General features: G+C 37.8%; 1 pseudogene; it reads right to left on the bottom strand.

Moving 5' to 3' along the window:
• LOC139438539 (proteasome subunit alpha type-3 pseudogene) overlaps positions 1 to 17,132 on the bottom strand; it is a 41,195-nt pseudogene extending 24,063 nt beyond the window's left edge.
• Between the last annotated feature and the right edge of the window lie 7,491 nt (positions 17,133 to 24,623).

Genomic DNA, 24,623 nt, shown 5'->3' on the forward strand with positions numbered 1-24,623 from the left:
AATGTAATATTATTACAAAGTCAATAAAAAAATAAAATAAAAAAAATTTAAAAAAAATATTTATGATTGTTTGATCTTCTTGACAGATTGTTCCTTTCACTAAAATGTAGTATCCTTCTTTGTCTCTCACAATTATTTCACATTTAAAGTCTATTTTGTCTGATATTAATATAGCTACTCCTGCCTTTTTTTGGTTATTGTTTGCTTGTATGATTGTTTTCCAGCCATTCACTTTCAACCTCCATGAGTCTCTGGGTCTAAGATGTGTCTCTTGTAGACAGCATATAGATGGGTCATATTTCCTTATCCAATGTTCCAGTCTGAATCTTTTGATAGGTGAGTTTAATCTGTTGCCATTCAGTGTTATGACTTTCAAGGAATTATTTGTGTTAGCCATTTTGATTGGAGTTGTGTTTGTCATATTTTGCTTGCTTTTTTTCCTTCTCTTTTTGTCTTTTTTGTTGCTCTTAAACTCTCCTCCAACTCTGCCTGTCTGTTTTTTCCTTTCTTCCTGCAGAACTCCCTTTAGAATTTCTTGAAGGGGAGCTTTCTTGTTGGCATACTCTTTCAATTTCTGTTTATCTGCAAATATTTTGAACTCTCCATCATTTTTGAATGCTAGTTTAGCTGGAAAGAGTATTCTTGGTTGGAATTTTTTTTCCTTTAGTACCTTGACTATATCATACCACTGCCTTCTTGCCTCCATCGTTTCAGATGAGAAATCAGCACTTAATCTTATGGAGCTTCACTTGTATGTGATGGTTTTCTTTTTTCTTGCTGCTTTTAGAATTTTCTCTTTGTCTTGAGCATTGGACAATTTGACAAGTATATGTCTTGGGGTGGGCCTGTTGGGGTTTATGGTGATTGGGGTGTGCTGTGCTTCTTGGATGTGTACATCCATCTCTTTCAGTAGATTTGGGAATTTTCAGCCATTATTTCCTGCAACACTCCTTCTGACCCCTTTCCCTTCTCTTCTCCTTCTGGAATGCCTATAATATGTATGTTTGAGTGTTTTGCATTATCATTCAGGTCCCTAAGTCCTAGCTGGATTTTTTGTGTCTTTTTATTGACCTATTCTACTATCTTTTTGATTTCCGATGTACTGTCTTCCACATCACTAATTCTCTGCTCTGCCTCTTCTAGTCTGCTGATATTTGCTGCAAGTGTATTTTTGATTTCTTGAACTGTGGTGTTCATTCCCATCATATCTGTTATCTTTTTGTATATGTCTGCAATTTCCCCTCCAAGTGTTGTCTTCATGTTGTTAACCTCTTCCTTTACTTCATTAAATTTGTCAGTGATAAATGTTCTGAGATCTCTCATTACTTGCGTGAAGTTCTGTTCCCCTTCCTGATTTTTAGTTTGTTCATTGGATTCAGCCATGTTTTCCTGATTACTGGTTTGGTTTGTAGATTTTTGTTGCTCTCTGGTCATCATTTTATCTTGATGGGTTTAATCAGTTCCTTAGCTTCTTTGTCTAGTCTTGGAGATTAATTAGCTGTTGTTTTTGCATAAGTGTTATATCTTCTCTTTGTCACTTTGTTCTTCTTATTCTAATTTCTTATTGCTGGTTGAGTTCACTTTAAAGGAAATTATTTATTAGGGCCAGGGAAAGGCAATTGTGTAAGCAAGGAAAAAGTGCAAAGTAGTATTGGTGATATATGTTAACAAAGCAACAATATGAGATCTGGGAGCATGGATGTTAGATTCATGTAAGTTGTGTAGATTTATAGCAGTAGGTAGAGTACCTATAATGAGGTAGTCAACTGAATATGGGAGGAATATGGTATGAATTAAAAAGCTATTGTTTTCGTGAGAGAGGGAAAGAGAAAAGAAAGGCAATAGTTTCAAGAATGGATAACAGACAGAAAACAAAGCAACGGTATTAGAAATTAAGAGTTAGACATTTTGTGGATCAAAGAAAGGGAGGTGGCATATAGGAGAGACAGTAGATGATGGAGGATATCAAGATGTAGGGGAAACGGGATAGTGTAGTTAGCCAAAATCAATTCACACAGAAATGAGGTAGTGGAGGATGAGGAAACCCAGCAAATGTGAGGTGTTCCCTGGAGCACCTATTGTATAGTTAAGTTAAGATAAAATAAAATAAGAAGAAAATGAGGGACAAGAGAGAGAGAAAAAAAAGAGAAGAAAGGAAGAAAGAAAAAGGGGGTGGGTAAAGGGCAGGGAACAGGTAGGGAAAAGAAAAAAAAGATATACACCAACCACAACAGCCACAACAACAATTAAAAAAAAACCTAAATAACTGAAAAAAAAGGACTTTGGGGGATACACTGACAGAAAAGACTAGGGGATATTGCAGTGTTAGCAATCAGGACATTAAAAAAAATAGAATACAAATAAAAACAAAACAAAACAAAACAAAAAAGAAAAAAACACAAAGTTGAGGGCTAGGACATTCAAGGACCTCAGATGGACCTCAGGGCGTGATGGATTCAGGGATGGAAAGTCTGAGATATTGAAGACTCAAGAGGTGTGAGTCTCTGGGGTGTGGGCCACCAGGGTTTAGGGGACTCAGACCTGGCAACCTCAAGTCTGGTTAACAGGGAGCCTGGGAGCACCACAGTGCATCACAGCCTTCAGGGATCCCTGCAGCTGGGTGCCAGCCCTATGGGTGAGGTCACATCTGCAAGCTCTATCCTGTGTGTCTGTACCCCACAATTCACTCACTCACTGGGGTCTATTCTGTGGATGTATCACCAATTCGACTTCAGGATCCTTCCCACCCTGTAATCCCCTGGAATGGCCACCTGGGGGCGCCTCTACACTGCAGTCAATTTAATGATGCAGATCAATATCCAGGCCCGGGGGTGGGGCTCCAGCCGGAAATGCTAATAACAGAGCCCAAACCCAAAATTCCCACGCTTCACAAAATATTCCCCTAATCGGCTTCCAAACATCTCCCACCCTGCCAAATCCTGGTGGCATCTCTTTATTGCTATCAATTTAAGTCTACTGTAGATCGGCAGCCGGGCTTGGGGGGACGGCGGGGCTCTAGGCAGAAGCGCTATTGTTTGAGTCCGCAATCAAAAATTCCCCCGCTTCGCAATAAAACTCCCGTTTATCTCCCCAAATCGGTCTGCCAGCGCCTCCTGTCCTATTAACCCCCCAATAGGCTGCTCAGGGCTTATGAATTCCCCAGTACTGCAGAGCCTCCAAAAAAAAACTCTGTGGCAGCGCCCGGTGCCGTGACTCCGCCCACCCTAGGAGGGAGTGTTCTGCGCGCAGCCCTGGACCTCCGTGTAATAGTCTCAATTATATTTTATAGACGTATTTTCTCTGTTACCTTCCCACCAAATCGATGTCCAGACACCTCCTGTCCTGCAAAAATCCTGAAACAGCCTGGTCCCAAAGAACCTCCAACGCTGCCCAGCTGCTTCTTGCAGGAGAGATTATCAGGTAAGCTCACTCAGCCACCATCTTGCCCCCAAGCACCCACACCTTCTTATAAGTTTGTGAAGTTCCCTGTTTTTTCTTTGAATATCCCTTCTGGCCCTTTATATCTTTCTTTCCATCTGACACACTTACAATGTGTATACTGGTATGTAATTGATGTTTTAGGCTATTTTCACTTTAAATGTTTATTTTCCTTTTCTGCACCTCAGCCTATTTTAAATGTCTTTATTGAAGATCACTGTCAGCTCCAGTCTGCTCTTGAATCCCTCCTGATCATTTTTTCATACCAGTTATTGTGACCTTTAACTCCAGTCCTATTGTTTAGATGCTTTTAAAATTTTCTCTTTATTTTGACTCTCATGTTGTTCATTTATTGTTCTTGTGATATCAGTTTGTCCTTTACCTGTATTTTCTTTTTCTTCCTTCTGTATTTTTTTAAAATGTTACATTTAAAAAATTTGAAGTCCCCATGTAGCCCCCGCCCCCATCCCACTCCTTCCACATTAACAACCTCTTTCATCATCATGGCACATTCACTGCATTTGGTGAATACATTTTGGAGCAATGGCTGAGGGTAGGGAGAGGGAAGAAGAGATATGATGTGGGGGCATTTTCAGGACTTGGAGTTGTTCTGGATGGTGCTGCAGGTACAGATGCTGGACATTGTATGTCCTGCCATGTCCCACTGGGTGGACTGGGGGAGAGTGTAAGCTACAATGTAAACCACTATCCATGTGTTTCAGCAGTGCTCCAAAATGTAGTCACCAAATGCAATGAATGTGCCATGATGATGAAAGAGGTTGTTAATATACTTATTTTTAGTTATTTTACTTCCCTTCTCTTTCTGTACTTGCTACTACATGCATTCTGTTTGTTGATACGGATTAAAAGTATAATAATATAAATAAAAATCCATATATAAACATATATGTCATATATATCTTATATATTGTATATCCTATATCATAAATCATGTTTTATAAATATATTGGATATAAATATAGACTACATAGTCCATATATTATATATTTGTAATTTAAATATATAGTAATTATAAGATAAAATTATACTGTGCATTTTTATATAATGTTTGTAATATATAATTTAATATATAATGCAAAATTAGCATTGAAATATTTCTATATTTTTAATATGTACATATGTATATATGCATATATATATATATATATTTGTTCATCATTCTATTCTTGTTCTTGTGTTTCCATGGATGGGAGATTTGTGGTGGGTAGTGAATGAAGGAAATATCCCCTCAGGCATTTTTGAGACTATGCTACAGTCAAGCTCAGCATCCCCACGTTGCACAGGGATATAAAGTTTAGGGTCATTAGCCCAATTCCTGGAGAAGACAACAGACCTGTGCTTGTCTGCTCTCTGTTCTCCAGGCAAAAGAACCTCTGGGACCTGATGGTTTTATAGAAGAGTTGACATTGAAGAATAGAGAAGTATCTAATTGGCTGAGATCAAATGAAATAAACTTTAAGGAGTATATGAAGACATCAAGTACCAAAAATTTATATTCATACATACGCATGTATGTGTATATATATATTCTACATTCACTTTCTTGCCTTTATATACTATTCTATAGCCAGTTTTCTTTCATAATATTATACCATGAACACATTTATAACAACAGTATTATTTATTATCAACAAATATCAGTTTCATACTTGCATCTGGTATATGCACATACTCATATATATATATATAAATGTTATACATGATGACCATCCTAATGTTGGATATTTAAGTGGATTCTGATTTTTGATACTCCAAACATGATAACATTTAACATTCTTATACATCATTTATACACATATTATAAATTAAATTAACCTAGTTTGTAAAATATTGCCAGAATGAATCCCAGATATTTTGACATGGTACCTTATTGCATTTTTTACTGCAATTCTTTCATCATTGCTAAACTTGTTTTCATGTGAATTTTCAGGAGACATGAAAGGATGTTTCTCCATTTATTTTTTTTAAAAAAACAATATTACTAGGTATCTTTATTAATTTTTTTAAAGTTCTGTTTGTGTGAGTTATATGCTCACACCTTTTATTGATTATTTTCTGCATGATGTTATATTTTACTTATTTATTCAAAAGTGTTCTTTAAATAAAGTAAATCTCTAAAATGTAAAATATAATACAAATACATTTTATTCTACAATTTATACCTTATATTTACTTATCTGATTTAATAGAGGGTAACTCCCCAATTTTTTGTAATTAAATAAAACACCATTTTTGATATTTGTTTAAATGCTTAATCTGCCCTGTGAATACACACACACCAATATTAATATGTTAGTTTTATTGTTTTATTTTCACCTATGCTGTAAAAGCTTCTGAAACTTGTATTGTTGTAATTGTAACATAGAAATTTAATTTAATTTTTAAGTTGCCTACTATGAAAGAACATATATAGATACTGCCTTTTTCTAGAATGATATATTTTGCTACAATTTTGATATCAAACACATTAAATTCAGTGAGTTTTATGAGGACAATGTACACTGATTGGTCATTGCTGGAAGAAGTAGAGGTATACATACATACATATATATATATGTAGCATCAGAGTGGCATTTTATGATTATAATTGCTTCTGTCTTCCCCCTTTCCACCACTTGCTTCATTCTAGCCCTATAGAATTTCTATAGTATAACCAGTACAATGTTGAATAGAAGCGAGGATATGGGGCATCATTATTTGCTTGAAATTCAATGGATAGTTTTCAAAAATTTTTGTTATTCTTAATGGTCTTTTTTTGTTTTTCTTTGATTGCATAATAAATAGTCATTTAATTCTTGAATTATTTTTGTATCTATTGAGATAATCATGATTTTACACTTTTATTCCATTAAAATAATTAGTAATATTGATTTACTAAAAGTTAAAAAATGTTTCATTCATCCATCTCTTGATGAAATCATCCTTGTTCATAATTACACCTATTTTATATATTGTGTGATACACCATGCCAATACATGGTGTTTGTATCTATGTTCATGAATTTTCCTAGTTGGGCATCTTCCTTTTCTGTATTATTTGTGTAGGACTTGGGTGTCATGTGTAATGAAATACTGGCCTCAATATATATTGGGAAATTTTTTCTGAAAATCTTATTTTTCTGGTATATTTGTAGAATTTTCCAGTCAATCCATTTTTTTGTGGATAATTTTAGATTACGGATTTTTAAATTAAACCATTTTAACACTCTCCCCCATCATCATGACACATCCGTTGCATCTGGTGAGTACATCTGTGGGCATCGCTGCACCCCATGACCTGTGGTCCACACCATAGCCCACACTCTCCCACGTTCCATCCAGTGGGCCATGGGAGGACATACAATGTCCGGCAATTGTCCCTGCAGCACCACCCAGGACAACTCCAAGTCCCGAAAATGCCTCCACATCTCATTTCTTCCTCCCATTACCTGCACCCCACAGCCACCATGGCCACTTTTTCCACACCAATGCCACATTTTCTCGATTATTAACCACAATAGTTCATGAATAGAATATAATTAAGTCTACTCTAATCCTTACTGTATTCCTCCTTCCTGTGGACCTTGGCTTGGTTGTGTCCATTCCACATCTATGTCAAGAGGGGGCTTAGATTCCACATGGATACTGGATGCAATCCTCTTGCTTTCAGTTTTAGGCACTCTAGGCTCCATCGTGTGGTGGTTGACATTCTTCAACTCCATGTTAGCTGAGTGGGGTAAGTCCAATAAATCAGAGTATAGAAGCTGAAGTCTGTTGAGGCTCAGGGCCTGGCTATCATATTGTCAGTCCAGAGATTCAAATCCCCTAGATATATCTTAAACCCCAGCACCAACTACAATTCCAGTAAAGTAGCATGAAAGGCTTGTGAAAAGAGATCCCATCTGAGTCCAGCTCCGTCATGCAGAAACACCAGCTCCGCTGACATGGCAGTGAACTCCATCTGCCATGACCATAGAACCCGTGGGTCTCTTTAGCCCTCAAAAGAACCAATACCTGGGGTTGTATCTACTTTATCTGTGTCTGAGACTCTGCTCAGGTGTGCATAAGGGCAATCCTTCTGACAACCTCCAGACTCTTTTTTAGAGACTCATAGCCATATAAACTCATTTCTCCTTTCCATTTCCCCCTTGATTTAGGTCAAACAGCATTTTTAACTCCTGTTATTATATGTAGACAGGGATATTCTGCTGGTCTGTGTTGAACTGTCTTATTTTGTTTTGATCAATCCATTCTTGGCTGTTTTATACTCTTGTAACCACATGGTGTTTATTTATTTAAGTTTTATTATAATTTATACAAGCATATATTCTACAGGGGGGCAAGGTGGTGGTTAAGTAAGAGCTCCAAGAGTCAGCTCATCTTAAAGGCAGTTTATAATCATCCAGAGCTCTTTAGATACCCTGTTTTGAGGGTCAAGAAGAACACACTGCAGCATCCTTAAAAGAAGGGAAGGATGAGATTGCCTATCTGCAGTCATTGACTTTGGGTGAGTAGAACATTCAGCCTGTGGAGGCAGGTGACCATAATTCACAGGTGGAACAAGTTGCCTGGAGAGATGTTCTGTGGCTGGATTTGGAGCCTCCATTTCCCAAACTGTGAGGGCAGAAGAGAAAAAGGAAAAGAAAAGAAAAGAAAAAATAATAAAAAAGGAAGGAAAAAGAAAAAAAAGGAGACAGAACACATAAATAGTAGGAAATGATAGGAAAAAGAAATAAAATTTTAATAGGTGAAAACAGAAATAGGAAAAAATAAGATATAAAAATAAAATGAAACAAACAAAATAATAGATCAGATACATAAGAACAGATGAAAGAAAGGCAAATTAGGGAAAGGAAGCTAAGATAGAAGAAGGAAATATGAATGAAAGCTAAAGAAGAAAGAAAAGGGGTTCTGTCCATACGGTGTCAGCTTAGTTGGGCACTCCTGTGCTCCCTCACAAAAATAAAATGGCTGATAAGGGGTAAAAATCCTTATTCAGTGAGCTGTTTTGGGAAACCACAGGGCAGGAGGATTTAGGACATCGATATAGATGGAACTGGACAAAGAAATAAAAAGTCCAAGGAAAAATGTGAGTTTCTCACACTGTGGTTACAAATGGAAGGTGGCTAAGCCCCATTCTCAAGGCAAAATGCCTCCATGAACCCCCTGTCACCCATCAACCCCCAAGCTTTCTCTGTGATGAAGGAGCTTTCTCTGTGATGAAGGGGCTTTCTCTGTGATGAAGAGAGTTCTGGTGAATGGTGGAAAGAGGTTTGCTTTCTGTGGGTTTGATTAACTTGGCTCCCTTTGAACTTTGCAGACCATACAAGCCAGTACTGAGGTGGCCCCAAGAAGAGGGGAGAGGGGAATCTGCTAAGGCAGCCTTACCTCCAAGCCTCCATGGAAAGAAGAACATGGGTGGGGAGAGGACAGAGAGAGGCTACAGACAAGTCCAGCACTGAAAACTATCAAAATTCCAACTCTCTTAGGGGAGGCAGGCAGTAGGAAGCCTCAATAAATTTTCAAGGGCCTATTTAGGGACCCCTAGGGGGAAGAGGGGTCTGCAAGTGGGACAAGAGTGGTTTCTTTGTGAGTTCACTCACCAGGATCTGCTTTGAATCCAGGAAGGAAACACAACCTGACCAGGAGAGGTAAAGGGTGATCCCCTCACACAGGCTGTCAACACCCAGCTGCCCCAGCACAGAAAGCAATGAGAATAGAAAGGGGGCAGGGACACATGGGTGGAAACTGCAACAGTAGGAAATTTAAAACTACTATGAATCTAACCTGCCCGAGAGAAATTGGTCTGCTATCTTTCTCAAAAGCTAACTGACCCAAGGAAAAAGTTTATTTCAGTGGATGAGTTCTCATCTTGAATATATGAGATCCCTAGTTAAATTCCCAGCTCTTCTTAGAGAAGTGATCCACTGGGTTATCAGTTTTCAAGCTGATATTTCTGACAAGAAACTTACAGACATTCTTTTTGTATTAGCTTTACTTGGATATCTTATTTCTCTTTTTATTTTTAAAATTTTGTCTTTTTAAAAAGATACATATATCACAAAAAAAGCTACATTAAAAAATAGATTCCCATATACCTCCCCCAACCCCCCCAGTCCTCCCACATCAACAACCTCTTTCATCATTGTGGCACATTCATTGCACTTGGTGAATACATTTTCAAGCACTAATTCAGCATGTGGATTATAGCTTACATTGTAGTTTACACTCTCCCCCACTCAATTCAGTGGGTTATGGCAGGATGTATGATGTTCTGCATCTGGCCCTACAATACCATTCAGGACAACTCCAAACCCTGAAAATGCCCCCACATCACACTTCCTTTTCCCTCTCCTTACCCTCAGCAACTCCTGTGGCCACTGTCTCCACATCAATATTATAATTTCTTCCCTTGCTAGAGTCACAATTGTTCTATAGTAGAATACCAGTAAGTCTGCTCTAATCCATATTTTATTCCTCCATCCCAGGGACCCTGGGATGGCAATGTCCTCTCCACCAGTAAATCAAGAGGGGATTTAGATCCCACATGACTGAGGATGTAATTGTCCTGCTTGCAGGACTCTCTTGATTCCCTGGTGTGATAGTTGACCATGTTTTTCACCTCCCTGTTAGCTGACCTGGGTAAGGCCAATGAACCAAAGAGAAAGTTTTGCAACTCTGCTAAGGCTCAGGGCCCAGGTGGTATATGGCCAGTCTAGAGATTCAAGTCTCCTGAGTATACACAAACACCAGCACCAACCACAGTTTCAGTAAAAGTGACAGAGGACCCATGTGTAGTAAGGTCACTACCGAGTCCAACTCCATCCCATTCATGGGCACAAATTCCAAAGTAGTATCCCCTGGAAAGGCACTGTACTCCAGAACCATCTGCCATGACCGTAAACCTTGTGTGTCTCCATAGATCTCAGGAGCACCAGTAGCTAAGGTTGTGTATACTTTGTCTCTGGGATACTGCTGAGTTGTGCCTAAGTGTGACCCCTCTGCTGACCTCTCAATTAATTTGGAAGTCACTTAGACATATAAACTTATTTGTCTTTACAATTTTCCCCTTTAATTCATGGATTTTTTTCTAGTTGCATCACCAGCTGGTGCTTGGTAGTAATCCCATGGCACTAGGGAGGATCATTAGTGCAAGATGTCAGTTTTGGGGGATAAATGGGAGGAAGCTATACCTATAAGCCATATAAATGTGTTCAAGTGTTCATAGGGGATTATCATGGTGGGTGGACATTCACACAATAACCAAGAGAATATCAAATTCCCATCCTAGAGACCTCTGTCACATTCCTAATTGAACACCAAGAATCTTCCAAGTACAGGGGCAATGATTAGTGAATGAGGATATTACATTGATGGCCCTTGATATTGATGACTGTGCTCATGAACCATTTCTCTTGAAATGAAAAATTAGCCTATTATTATAGGGTGCCTAAAAGTTGCCTCCTGGCAACCTTCTTGCTGCTCAAATATGGGCTCTCTCTAAGCCAAACTCAGCATATACATACATTACCAACCCCCAGTGTGGGATATGACTCCCAGGGATGAGCCTCCCTAGCATTAATTAGCAATGAAACTGGAAAAAGACCTTGACCAAATGGGGGAAAAGTAAAGATAAATATACTTATATTGCTAAGAAACTTCAAAGTGAGTTGGTAGTTCATTCTAGAACTTATGCTTATACAGGTCTCAGTAGGATCTCATTGACTGCAAAAGTAGATACTATCCCAAATAGTGGGGCTCCTAAAGGCTCTGGCACATCCAGACAATAGACAGGGCAGATAGCTCAGGACCTTGGTGGCTTGACAATGGGCCCGACTATGGAATTTATGCTCACCAGGGTCACAAAGATGGACTCAGTTGGGTTTTCCCAGCAATTGGCTCTTCTGTTTTTCTATTTGAACCTATAGTTATTAATAGTGCTGGTAGGTGTACATCTAAGAGTCTACAACTGCAAGCAAAAGAATCCTATACATCAGCAATATGGGATAAAGGCCCCCTCTGACTTTGAGGTAGAGTGGAAAACATCATCCCAGAATCCTCAGAATTGGGTAATAACTATGGGTTAAAATGGACTTGCTGGTATTCAACTATAGATTTATTGTGATTCTAACAATGGAAGAAATTATATCATTGTGTGTGGAGACAGTTGCCACTGGAGGTTCTGAGGGCAGGGAGAGGGAAAAATAGGTGTAATATGGAGGCATTTTTTAGACTTGGGAATTGTCCAGGAAGTTGTTGCAGTGATGGATACAAGCCATTATATATCTGGCCATAATTTACATAATTGGTGGGAAAGATTTTAAACTATAATCCACACTAATGTCAATGCTCCAAAATGCATTTATCAATTGCAATGAATGAACCACACTAATGAAGGATGTTGTTAATAATGAAAAATATGAGACGGGTGCAGATTGGAACTATGGGAATTCTCTATTTTTTTATGTAACAATTCTGTATTCTAAATATATTTAGAAATTAAAATAAATAAAATAAAATAAAAAATATAAAAAGAAGAAAGAAGAAACAAAAAAAGTGAATCCACCAAACCAAATTAAACATGATTATTATAGATTTAAGCCCATGGCAACCATAAGATACATATGTGAAAAGTATAAACAAAAGTAAATGATAATGGATACAAAACGGTTCACTAAAAACAACTCAATAAGTATGCAATTAAGCAGTAAAGGAAGAACTGAGGGACAAAAATATTTTAAGATTCACAAATACCAGTTAACAAGATGGCAGAATAAAGTGTGGGAATTTCGATAGTTTCCTTAATGTTATATGGATTAAATCTTCCAATCAAAAGACAGATACTGGAAGTATAACTAAAAAAAGGGTGGTGCAACTATGTTTTGTTTACAAAATTCTCATCTTAAAAGACACAATTGGGTAAAAAATGAAGTATGGACAAAATTTTCTCTGCAAATAATAACCAAAATAGTGTTGGCACAGATATTCTAACAGAAAATAAAATAGGCTTTAAGTAAAAATGGTTTCATAGAACAAAAAAAGTGATGATGTATAAAGTGCTCAACACAACAAATAAAATATTTAAATATATATTCACCTAAAACCAGATTCAGAAAGGTTTTGAGGCAAATATTGTTGGATTTAAAGGAGAAATAGAAGTGTGCATATTAATAATAGAAGACATAAATGTCACACTTTCAATAATTAATAGAACATCTACAGCAAAGATTGAGAAGGAAATCAAAGACTTGAAGGCTATAGTAAACCAATAAGACTTAGTTATATTATATGTTAAATCTGAAATAAAAATTATATATTATACATTGTACTTTATATATTAATTATATATTATATAGTATATATTATAATGTATATATGAACACTTACACAACAGCAGCAGAATACCCATTCTCTTTAATTCTTTTTAGTGTACTTTAATTATTCTCCATCTTATACCATATTTTACATTACAAAAAACAAGTTTCTTTCCATTTTAAAATACTGAAAGCATGCAATTTATCTTCTCTGAACACAATGGAATTAAGGTAGAAATCAATTATGGGTGGGTAACTAGAAAGCAAACAAATATGTGTAAATTTAAAAACACACTCTTAAATGAACAAATCTCCTAAGAAAAACTCATAAGGAAAATTAGAAAATATCTGGAAGCAAATGAAAATACAGCATACCAAAATTAAGGGATGCAACAAATGCAGTTGAGAGAGCATAATGTATAGCTCTAAATGCTTACATTAAAAAAGAAGATATCAAATAAGAGGTCAAACTCCACAGCTGGAGGAAGTAGAAAATAAGAAAAAATAAATCCCAAATGAGCTGATAAAATAAAGTAACAAATTTTAAATTAAATGGAAAATCAAGAAACCATCAATATTAATGAAACCAAAGTTGCTTATTTGAAAAGGTAAATAAATCAACAAAACTTTTCCTAGACTGACCAAAAAATTAAGAGGATATATTAAATAAAATCATGAATGAAAGGAGGGAAATTACTGCTGAATCCACAGAAATAAAATAGATACTGCAAGATATTATGAGCAATTGTGTTCTGATTCATTAGATAAAGGAGATGAAAATGATAAACTTCTTGAAATGGAAGAAAAAATCTACATTGACTCTAGAAAAATTAGATGTTCTTTGGAAACCAAGGACAAGTAAAAAGATTGAATCAGTAAGCAAAATCCTCCCAACAAAGAAAACCCAAGAACCACATCAATTCAAGGTGAATTTTATGAAATGTACACAAAAGAATTGACAACAATACTGCTCAAATACTTCCAAATTTTTGAAGAAGGGAGAACAAATCCCAACTCATTCTATGAGGTTAGCATCACCCTAATCCTAAAGCAAGATAAAGATAAGAAATAAGCAAACAAACCAGTATCATTCATGAATATAGATTCACAAACACTCAACAAAACACTGGCACATTAAAAAAGTATACATCATAATCAAGTGAAATATATCCTTGGAATACAAGGGTGTTTCAACAAAAGATAACCAATTATTGTAATAAGGCACACTAATAGAAAAAGGGTAAAAAAAAACATGATTATTTCATTTGATACAGAAAAGACATTTGACAGAGTATTAGTCAGCCAAAGGGACGCTGATGCAAAATACCAGAAGTGTGTCAGTTTTTATAAAAGGTATTTATTTGGAGTAGGAGCTTACAGATACCAGGCCATAAAGCATATTTCCCTCACCAAAGTCTTCCATGTGTTGGAGCAAGACGACTGCCTATGCTGTTAGTGTTCAGGCTTCTTGGGTTCCTCCCTTCCAGGTTCTTGCTTCTTTCTGGGTTCAGGGTTACTCTCTTCCTGAGACTTGTTTCTCTTTCCTCTTACTTCCCAGGGTTCCAGCTTAAGACTTCAGCATCAAACTCCAACATCAAAACTCCAATATTAAGAATTCCTCAGATCTGTCCTTTGCCATGCCTATTATCTGTGAGTCCCCATCCAACAAGGGGTAGTGACTCAACATCCTAATACATGTTCCAATCAAAGCCCTAATCAAAACTTAATCACACCCAGATATGCATCAGATTACAAACATAATCCAATATCTATTTTTGGAATGCATAACTATTTCAAACTGTATCAAATAGTAACTGACACTAGGGCAAATCTTCAGTTCAATAGAAAAAAATTGAGAGTTTAGAAATCAACCATCACACCTATAAAACTTTTAAAAGAAAACCTATGAAATAATTAGAATACACAAATTCATAAATTCAGTAGTACATACAGTTTACCAGGAGTCAGCTGGCTGTGTGAAATGGGAAGTTCATTCTTAAATGGTATGGGAGAAGATTGTTTGATGTTATTAAAATATTTTGATAATCAATGGTGGTGATGGTAGGACATTTTCAGTTTAATTAACAGCACTGAATTGTATAATTAAAGGATATAAAATGGGAAATTCTAGTATATGTTACCAGAATTTTTTTTTAAAACTGTACAACATTGTGTTGGACCTTAATGTAAACTATACTACACTATTATTGCAGAAATACTGTTTTATCAATTGCTTCAGAGGTACCACACTATTAGTCAGGGTTCTGGAATCATCAAGAGATATCTGTCAATAGTATGTGATTCTATAAGAGTCTCTCATGCAGCTGTGGGGATGCACAAGTCCAGGTTATGCAGGCAGGCTCAAACCAGGGGCTGTGATGAAAGTCCAATGAAAGTTCTTGACAAGTTCTGGGAGATGTTGGCTGTCCAAGGATGAGTTTGGAAAATCTCTCTTAATGCTTGAATCAGTCCCCCTTTTAAGGGATTCAACTGATTGGATAAAGCATCCCTCATTGCTGATGGCAATCTCCCTGACTGATGTAATTATAACCAGCTATCTAGGATTTACCACTGCAGTAAAGTCAATGGTGACTAAAGTCCATAGATGGTCTTGTATTACAGTCGGCCCAGTGCTTGCTTCAACAAAGTACTGGGCACAATTACCTGACCGAGTTGACACAATAGCCTAACCACCACAGTCCACCCCTTGTCTACTCGGCAACCACACACATTTTCTTAAACCATACTTAGTCTGTAAGTAAAAACAATAAGAGATATGCATATATATATATTTCCACCTAACAATGTTCAATTCTCCTGCATATAACAGAGATGCATTAATTCCATACAAAATAGGGTGCAAGAACTTGGATAATATTCACTCTCAAACTTGACATCCTAAAATATTATGACATGAAATGAATACAACTTGTTACATGATAAGGGGAGCATTTGGGGAAGAAGACAGAAATTCATTTGGTGTACATATACAATCATTATCATAATGAAACAAGGAAGAAAGATTCATAACCATTATCATCCTCATTTCTGTATCTGGTCATGTGGTTGAAGTTCATATTTATCACTACCTTCTTCCACTATTCATTCCATGTTTCCATGACTGTCAGCAAGCAATTCTGCTGGCCATGTTTCTTTGCCTGGTGGGGTGACCCAAACTTTAATTCCTGAAGATTCTTGACCATTGTTAGTCCTGCTTGGATTGGGGTGTTGAAATTTTCCATTGATTTTAATCGCAGGACATGGCAGTACTAGGAGATGCCCCAGAGAATCTCCTTTATTCCAGGCAAACTATTCTTTACCTCCATTATGTAGATGCAGTCCTATTTCCACTTGATAGGATCAATCACCCCAGCCAGTACAGTAATTCCTTTCTTTGACTGTTGATTCATAGGTAAGAGTAGCCCACAGTAGCCAGGTGGCATATTTAATTTCCAGTTCAATGGAATCATTGTTGTATTCCCTGGAGACAGTACTACTCCTTTTGGGACTAAATCCTGCAGACCAGCAGACTTTGAGGTTGCAGGGACAGGAAGCAAAAATTTTCCTAGTGGGTCACTAGGGTAATAGTGAGTGGTGCCACTCCCATTTCCACCCCTTGATTCCTGGACCCATGGATTCTGATTATGGGAGAAACAGCACCATAGAGTGGATACTGATTTAGAGCATACACCAGCCTCATGGAGAACATTGCCCCAGACCTGCAAGGTATTGCCACCTAATTGATACCTTAATTGAGCTTTCAGAAGGCCATTCCACCATTCTATCAATTCAGCTGCTACAGTGTGATGGAGAACATGGTAAGACCAGTGAATTCCATGGGCATGTGTCCATTCCCTCACATCATTTACTGCAAAATGGGTTCCTTGATCAGAAGCAATGCTGTGTGGAATGCCAGGGCAGTAGATAAGACATTCTGTAAGTCCATGGATGGTAGTTTTGGAAGAAGAATTGCATGCAGGAAATGCAAACCCATACCCACAGTATGTATCTATTCCAGGTAAAACAAATTGCTGCCCCTTCCATGGTGGAAGTGGTCCAATGTAGCCAACCTGCCACCAAGTAGCAGGCTTGTCACCTCAAGGAATGGTGCCATATTGGGGGCTGAGTGTGAGTCTCTGCTGCTGGCAGACTGGACACACAGCAGTGGCTGTAGCCATGTAAACCTTGGTAAGGGGAAGTCCATGTTGCTGAGCCCATGTGTAACCTCCATCCCTACCTCCACGGCCATCTTTTTCATAAGCTCACTGGGCAATGACAGGAATGACTGGGGAAAGAGGCTATTAGTCACAGAGTGTGTCATCTTATCCACTTGATTATTAAAATCTTCCTCTGCTGAAGTTATCCTCTGGTGAGCATTCATGTGGGACACAAAAATTTTCATGTTTTTGCCCACTCAAAAAGGTCAATTCACACACCTCTTCCCTAGAACTCTTTGTCACCAATTTTCCAATCATGTTCCTTCCAAGTCCCTGACCATCCAGCCAAACCATTGGCAACAACCCATGAATCAGTGTACAAATGCACCTCTGACCATTTCTTCTTCCACACAAAATGAACAACCACGTGCACTGTTTGAAGTTCTGGCCACTGGGAGGACTTGCCCTCACCACTGTCCTTCAGGGATGTCCCAGAAAGGGGCTGCAGTGCTGCAGCTGTCCAATTTTGGGTAGTACCTGCATATTGTGCAGAACCATCTGTAAACCAGGCATGAATTTTCTCTTCCTCAGTCAATTGACTGTAAGGGACTCTCCAAGATGCCAGAGCTGTGGTCTGGGAAAGAGAAGGTAACATGGCAGTAGTGGTGACCATGAGCATTTGGGCTATTTCCTCATGTAATTTACTCATGCCTTCAGGATCAGCTTGGGCACTATCTCATTTATACCACTCCCAATTTATTATAGAGTGCTGCTGTGAATGCCCAACTTTATGGTTTGGTTGGTCAGACAATACCCAGCTCATGATAGGCAACTCAGTTCTCATGGTAAATTGATGGCCCATGGTTAAGCATTCAGTCTCCACTAAGGACCAGTAACAGGCCAAAAGCTGTTTCTCAAAATGGGAGTAGTTATCTGCAGAGGATGGGAGGACTTTGCTCCAAAATCCTAAGGGTCTGCATTTTGATTCTCCTATATTAGCCTGCAAAAGCCTCCAGACAGCTTATTTGCAACAGAAACTTCCAGCACCATTGTATCTGCTGGATTATATGGCCCAAGTGGTAGTGCACCTTGCAAAGCAGCCTGGGCCTGACAGAGAGCTTCTCCTTGTTCTGGTCCACAATCAAAACTAGCAACTTTTCTGGTCACCTGGTAAATGGGCCAAAGTAGCACATCCAGATGAGGAGTGTGTTGTATACAAAATCCAAAAAGACCAACTAAGCATTGTGCCTCTTTTTAAGTTGTAGGAGGACCCAGATGTAACAGCTTCTCCTTCACTTTAGAAGGCATATCTATCACACACACTAGTGTAAATTGTTAATAGGAAAATCTGTGTGTGTGAGTGGAGAGCAGGCTATATGAGGACTATGTATTTTCTGCATAAGTTTTCTGTAAAGTGACAACTATTCTAATATTTTATTTAAGTTAAAAATTAAGTAGGATTCATAAGGGTAAAAGTAGCAGTTTATCTAGAATTTAAATTCTAAACTTATAGGCACTTATCATACTAGAAAATTGTATACAGGTAATTGTCAGAATTTCAAAAAGAAACTATTAGGCCCAAACAAAAATATAAATTTTAATATATATCCCTCATTGATCCCTAACACACTTTTGATATATATATTTATTTATTATTTTAAAAGATCCTTAGATTACACAAAAAGATACCTGCAACAACAACAACAAAAAACTGGATTCCCATATGCCCTACTCCCCATACCCTCACTCCTCCCTATATTAATAACTTCTTTGATTAGTGTGGTACATTCATTGCAAATGGTGAACATATTTGGAGCTTTGCCATTAGGTATGGATTATAATTTATATTGTAGTTTACTCTCTCTCCCACTGAATTCTGAAGGTTATGGCAGGATATATAATGGCCTGTATCTGTCATTGCAATGTCATTCAGGACAATTCCCAAGTTCTGAAATTCTTCCCATATTACACAAGTTTTTCCCTCTCCCTTCCTCCAGAACCTCCAGTGTCTTCACATTGGTGATATTTCTTCCATTACTAAAATCACAATGTCTATAGTAGAATATCATTAAGTCAACTCTAGTCCATATTTTACTCTCCAATCCTGAGGATTCTGGGATGGTGATACCCCCTCCACCTCTAATTTAGAGGGTGCCTTGATCCCATATTACTAATGGATAGGATTCTCTTGCTTGCAGTTTAGACTCTATTCTTTGGTATGGTGGTTTCCATCCTTACCTTGTTGCAAGTCATCCTGAGTCAGTACAATGAACTTGAAAATGCCTAACTCACTATTTGAAATCAAGTACTTTTGAGTACTCAGATGGAGATTTCTGTTTCAGATAATTGTACGGATTTTTTTATTTTAAATGTTAAATTATTATTTTATCATGCTTATATCATATAGAGTTTGAGCTCACCTTAGGTATAAAATAAATACTTTATATAACCATCAAGATGATCACAGAGACTGGAACTATTCAACTCTAATTAAACCCTCCTTTTAGCATGAGCCAGCAACAGAAAAATTAAAGAATCAGGGAATATATATTGAGTGTTCTTCATTGTCTTGAATAAATATGAATGATTACGGTATACAGAATGCATATAATACATTTCCATAAAAAACCATTCATGGTGGACTGCAGGGAAGATGGTGATGGAATAAGGAAGCAGGCTTAAATCTCTTACAAAAACATTGGAGGTAGGGCTAAAAGCTGTCCAAAGGAGCTGTTTTGGGGTTCTGCAGATCAGAAGAGGCCTATACATCTTCCAGGAGGGAGAATACAGAGAGAGGAAAAGACTGAAACAAAACTGTGAGGTTCTAGCCCACATGGTGGGGGAATGGCACACATCCCCAACTTTAATGCAAACAGCTTGGGTACAACTCTTGGCTCATTGGGGCCCACTGAGAGGTGAATGGACATCATCCTCCCTGGGATTAAAGAGGAGAGTAGTTTGTCTTTGATGAGTTTGGCTGTTGAAGCCCATTATAAATGTAGTCTGTGGCCAGGTCATAATCATCAATGAGTGAATTTTGAAAGAGAAACTACTGAAAGTTTCACATAGGAGCAATATCTGCTGGCAGGCCAGGAAACTGCAATAAGTTAAAAACCTTATTGGTGGCTCTCACATCAAGGCACTCTTGTATTTGGCTTCCACTGCAAAAATCACCCCTGAGCTATATTTGATAAATTAACTGGTCAATCTTAAAGATTTAGAATAAGTTCAACAAAAAAAATCAATGAATAGTTTGAAACAAAGGCACTAGGCAAAGAGGGAAATTGACAGAGTAAGTTCACCAACATGATCAGATGCCTAGACATCAGTGAAAAACTGCAAGCCATACTAAAAAACAGGAAGAGAAGGCACAGCCTAAAGAACAAACCAAAAATCCTGACATGACATAGTATTTAAGACAACTAATGATGAGCACACACTATTACTAATACAATCAAGGAGCTGAAGGAAAGTATGGCTATAGAAGTAAAGAATATAAAGAAGACACAAGGTGAGCATAAAGAAGTATCTGACACTCTGAAAAGAAAAGTAACAGAGCTTATGGGAATGAAAGATGCAGTGGATGAGATTAAAAATGCATTTGAGCCAAGTAATAGCAGATTCAAATTGATGGAGGACAGAATTTGTTGGGGGACAGAACATCTGAAATTGAAAAGACAGGAGAACAGATAGAGAAAATAATGGAAAAAAAATGTAACAGGAACTCAGGGTTTTGAATGGCAATGCAAAACACACAAACAAATGCATTATGTGTGTCCCAGAAGGAGAAGAGAACAGAAAAGTGGCAGAAAGTATGTTTGAGTAAATAATGACCCAATATTTCCCAACCCTTATGAAAGTCATAAATATCAATAACCAAGGAGGACAGCACACCAAAACAGAGTAATGTAGAATAGAACTATACTGCGACACTTACTACTCAGAATGTCAAATGACAGGGATAAGAGAGGATTCTGAAAACTGCAATGGAAAAGCAATGCATCGCATCTATGGAAAACTCAATAAGAATGAACATCATTCTTACAACCCTGAAGCATGAAGGCAAGCAGAAAATGATATGATGTATTTAAGGTTATGAAAAAGAAAAACTGTCAAACGAGAATTTTTTATATAGCAGAACTGGCCTTCAAAATGAGAATGAATTTAAAACTTTCAAAGACAAACAAAAACAGAGTTTGTTATGAAAGCACCAGATTTACAATGGATACTCAGAAGAGTTCTCATATGGAAAGGAAAGAAAACAGTGAGAGATTTGGAGAAGCATATAGAAATGATAATTATTAGCAATGTTAACTAAAAAGGCAATGAACTCAGCACTCCCTCAGTTGTCATTTTAATTGTAACCATTATGAAAATATCCAAACATTTTTATGTACCCTATATACATGCCCTGGAGAACTCCCTCCCAACCATGTGTCCCCCTTCAATAACACGCCACACCAGTGTTCCTTCCCTGCCATAGTTGAACCTATCTGTGGTCTGAAACTTCTTTAAAAATGAAGCCTAATATATTGTCAGGTTCCATTAATAGTAAAATGGAATATAGTGATGGGTTTAAAGGTTAGATATAGAATACATATTAATTTAGAAAAATTAAAGTAAAAGTAAATTGGGGTATCAAAAAATGAAAAAATGAAAAAGCTTTGTTTTTGAGGTTTTGCCTTTCATCACTGCTATAGGTGTTGCCCTACATGTACAGTGGCAAGGCAATTTCTTCCATTTCTTCCTCAGTGTTTATATCCTTTTTTCTTTTTTTCCTAATTATTAAGTTTGTCTTCACAAAAGTTTTAGAACACAGTAATTCATATATACAATTATACAGTACTCCCCCATGAATAGAAGGGGGACATGAAAAGGACAAATAAGTTTATATGGCTATGAGTCTCCAAAAAAGAGTCAGGAGGTCATCAGAGGGGTCACACTTATGCATGCCTCAGGAGGGTCCCAGAGACAACCAAAGTAGATACAAGCCCAGGTACTGGTTCTCCTGAGGGCTACAGAGACCCACAGGTTCTATGGTCATGGCCGATGGCTCTGGAGTTCAGTATCATATCAGTTGGCCCTACTTTGAAGTTTGTATTCCTGAGTGTGATGGAGTTGGATTCAGATGTGAGCTTTCTACACATGCCTCTTCTGTTACTTTTACCAGACCTGTGGTTGGTGCTGGGGTTGGTGTATACTCAGGAGACCTGAAATCTCTTGACTGTCCATGTGATAGCCAGGCCCTGAGCCTCAGCAGACTTGCAACTCTTACCCTCTGGTTTATTGGACTTACCCTGGCCAGCCAACAGGGAAGTGAAGAAGGTCAACCACCATGCCAGGGTGGCAAGAATGCCTACAACTGCAAGCAGAATTACATCCATCATCCAGGTGGGATCTTAGCTCCCTCTCGATATAGAGGTGGAGTGGTCATAACCTTCCCAGGGTCCACAGGATAGAGGAATAGAGTATGGTTAGAGTGGACTTACTGATATTCTACTATGGAACTATTGTGATTAGTAATGGAAGAAATTGTAGCATTGATGTGGAAAAAGTGGCCATGGTAGCTGCTGAGGGTAGGGAGAAGGAAGAAGAGATATGACGTCAGGACATTTTCAGGACTTGGAGTTGTCCTGGGTGGTACTGCAGGGACAGATGCTGGACATTGAATGTCCTGCCATGGCCCACTGGGTGGACTAGGGGAGAGTGTAAACTGTCACATAAACCATTATCCATGTGGTGCAGCAGTGCTCCAAAATATATTCACCAAATGAAATGAATGTCCCATGATGATGAAAGAGGCTGTTGATGTGGGAGGAGTGGGGCGAGGGGGGTGGCCAGTATATGGGGACCTCATTTTTTTTTAATGTAACATTTAAAAAAAATAGAGAAAAAAAAATTTTTAAAGGCAATGAAATAGACAATGGGAGCATATGACAATGGAAAGCCTAAGATGAGATGGAAGAAGCAATTAATATCTTATACTAATAATGTTCCATTAATAAATTGAATTCCTCAATCAAAATTCATAGACTCACAAAATGGATGAAAAAATGTAACCAACTTATGTTGTCTACAAAAGGCTCACCTAACAAGCAATGACACAGTCAGTCTGAAATTCAAAGGTTGGAAAAAATATGCCACATAAATAATAAGCAAAAAACATCTGGAGTAGCCAAAGCAATATTGGACAAAATAGGATTTAAATAAAAACACTGTAAGAGATGAAGAAGGCCATTGTGATGGTAAGACTAATGTGTCAACTCAGTCTTGTAGTTGTGCCCAATTCTTTGGTCTAGCAAGCACTGGGATACTTGTAATACAAGGACATTTATGGACTTTAGTCATCAGTACTTTTAATGCATACATGACTGATTGCATCTAATCAACCAGGGACATGGTCATCAGCAATGAGTGATGTTTTATGCAATCAGTTGAATGCCTCAAAAGGGGAAATGGTTTCAGCATTCAGAGAGAATTTCCCAACTTGACTTTAGACAACTGATGTCTCCCAGAAACTCATCAAGGGACTTCACTGGACCTTCATTAGGGCCCCTGATTTGCAGACTGCCTGAGAAATCTGGACTTTTGCATCCCCACAGAATTTTATAAAATCTTATACTCTTTACAGATATCTCCTGTTGATTCCATTTTCCTAAAAAACCCTGACTAATACGTTTGATACCAGTAGTGGTTCCTGAGGACTGAACCTTAAACATGAGATTTCTCAAGTGGTTCAGGAAGTTTTGTATAGGCTGTCTACTCTAATTGGACTAAAGTGTATTAATCAGTACCTTTCCAATAATGAATAGACCACCAACAGTCCATAGCATGAGTTGGCATGGAGTTACACAAAATACCACCTCTGGATTCCCATACTTCCAAGATTATAAGAAGCAAGGATCTCGATGAGAGTGTTTTCCGCAGCTTAACAGAGATTTGTGGAGTGAAAAGATACAATGATGTTGGCTGAATCCTCCTAGATACAATGTTTACAGTTATTTAAAAAAGTGATGAGCTAAAGCCTTCATATTTGCAACCTAAATGTCACATGAATGATGTGAAAGTTTCTGTGTGTTCTCTGAAAGAAAATTTTGTTTCCTGCAGCCCCAGGATTGAGATTTCTGAAAACCAGACACTGACACTCATTGTAGGAGTAGTAGAGTTGCAAAGGAAACAAAAATCTCAACCTCACAGGGTGTCTTCTGCTAAAATGAAGGCTTTGGGAAGGAGTGGAACCCTGAGGATTAAGAATGAGACACGTGGGATGATGATGATATAGGTTTGTCCATTGGGATACGGAATTCTAAATTCTGCTGAGACATTGCACATAAATCTGTTATGGCCAGTGCTTTGTCAACCTTGTGTCACCCAAGTTCCAGCATGCCCAAGGAAGTCTCTCAGTTCTGAGGCAGGCACCAGACAAACTTCAGCATGCACTGCCTAACCCTTACTCCACCTTCAAGAATCTACCTTCCAGCCATGGCCTGAAGAGATTAATTCTTTCTGACCTGATAAAAATGTGAAGGAATTCCCTGAGGTCAAATCTTCTTAACAACACCCAACACACCTATTATCTTTGAGACTTAGTACCAGAATAAAATCACAACAAGCCCCAAAGGTAAAATACAATGTGTCACCCATGAGGATGCATTCTATACTGTAAAAGAACTTCATGAGATTTTTAATTTATATAGACAGAAATCAGGAGAATA

The sequence above is a fragment of the Dasypus novemcinctus genome, unplaced genomic scaffold (assembly GCF_030445035.2).
Source record: "Dasypus novemcinctus isolate mDasNov1 unplaced genomic scaffold, mDasNov1.1.hap2 scaffold_252, whole genome shotgun sequence".
Lineage (NCBI taxonomy): Eukaryota > Metazoa > Chordata > Mammalia > Cingulata > Dasypodidae > Dasypus > Dasypus novemcinctus.